Source organism: Octodon degus, unplaced genomic scaffold, assembly GCF_000260255.1.
Source record: "Octodon degus isolate 3935 unplaced genomic scaffold, OctDeg1.0 scaffold00001, whole genome shotgun sequence".
Lineage (NCBI taxonomy): Eukaryota > Metazoa > Chordata > Mammalia > Rodentia > Octodontidae > Octodon > Octodon degus.
In genome coordinates, this window is record NW_004524577.1 from 28263602 (window position 1) to 28265393 (window position 1792).

At 42.8% G+C, this 1792-nt stretch overlaps 1 protein-coding gene across 1 annotated transcript in view; it reads right to left on the reverse strand.

Annotated features, from left to right (window-relative positions):
- The window catches only part of Cwc27 (CWC27 spliceosome associated protein homolog), a 277617-nt gene that overhangs the window by 171734 nt on the left and 104091 nt on the right, over window positions 1–1792 (reverse strand). The window lies entirely within an intron of this gene.

Here is a 1792-nt window from a genome sequence, read left to right on the forward strand (position 1 = left end):
CTCTCTCTCTCTCTCTCTCTCTCAAATAAATAAAAAAAAATATGTATTTATTTATTTATTTGGTACAGGGTCTCACTATTCAGCTCAGACCCATAGTGATCCGCCTGACTCAAGTTTCCCAGTGCTGGGATTGCAGGTGTGGTACTGGCATGGCATGTGGTACTGGGGATAGAACCCAGGTCTTTTTGCTTGCCAGGCAGGCATTTAGACTGCTGAGCCATCTCCCCAGCTTGAATATTTAATTTCAGTAATAATTTTTAAAATATTATTTATGTATTTATTTATTTAGTATAGAGTCTCGCTGTGCAGCTCAGACTCACAGCCTCCCCAGCACTGGGATTGTAGATGTGGTACTGGCACAGCATGTGGTACTGAGGATTGAACCTAGGTCATTGTGCTTGCCAGGTAGGCACTTAGACTACTGAGCTATTTCCCCAGCCAGAATATTTAATTTCAGTAAAAGAAACATTAATTCTCCTCATATGACCCCTCCCCACAAACTCATTTATCATTCTCACCACATTCTGAAGTAGTTTTGGAAGTCCTTTTTCAAAAAGTGAGTGTCCTTAAGAGGTATGACCAAACACAGAGTGAATGTTGCTGCCAAGTGGCACGCAACAGAAAAGCAGGCTTGTAAAAACTACGTAGTGTCTCCATCCACTGTGTTCACTGAACCTGGCACCTTGTGACTTTCGCTTCTCGCCTAAAGTCCAAATGACCATGAAAGAGAAGCATTTTGAATTGATTCAAGATGAGACAGTGCAACGCAGAGATGCTCATGAAAGAGGACTCCCAGAACAGCTTCAAAAGGTAGAAGGCACGATGGGATAAGTGGTTCCAAGAAAGAAAGAGTATTTTTAAACTGTGTTATCCTTATTTTATTCTAATGTACAGCATGTTGGCTCTGTTTCCAAATTTAACTTTATACAGCAAACACATCATGAAAACATATAAAGGCTTGGAACACTTCAGCCATAAGCTTTCTGTAAAGAAGCTGTTATGTGGAGGTTGCTGCACAAAGTACTGACACACAGAACAATTACATGACAGCACATATTATGAAAAACAAAAACACCCCCATTCTATAGCTCCACAAAACAGAAAAATTACAATATTTGTAAAGATGTACAGAAATCAGAAACTGCCCTGATGGTGTGAATGCAAAATGGGGCAGAAGCTATAGAAAACAATATGGCTTAAAATTTCAAGATAGGCTTGCTCTATGGCCCAGCAACCCCACTTCTGGATATTGGTACAAAAGGACAGAATGCAGGCTGGCAACAAGGTATTTGTTCTTCCATGTTTACAGCAGCATTACTCATGATAGCTAAGAGATGGAAGAAACCTAAATGTCCATGTAGACGAAGGAATGCACAAATGTGTTACATCTGGCCTGGCAAGCGCAAGGACCTGGGTTTGATCCCCAGTACCGCATACTGTTCCGGTCCGGGATGCCCAGGTGTTCTGTGCCAGCCACCAAAACAGGGCGTGGTGGTGCAAGCCTGTAATCCCAGTGCTGGGCAGGCTGAGACAGGAGATCACTGTGAGTCTGAGCTGGGTAGAGAGACCCTGTACCAAATAAATAAGTAAATGAATAAATAAATGATTTGGGCTGGGGAGATGGTTCAGTGGAATAAGTGCTTGCTTGGCAAGTGCAAGGTCCTGAGCTTGATCCCTGGTACTGAAAAGAAAAGAGAGAGAGAGAGAGAGAGAGAGAGAGAGAGAGAGAGAGAGAGAGAAACAAAGAGGAAGAGGAAGAGGAGGGAGAGGGGGAGTAGAGGGGAGGAAGAAG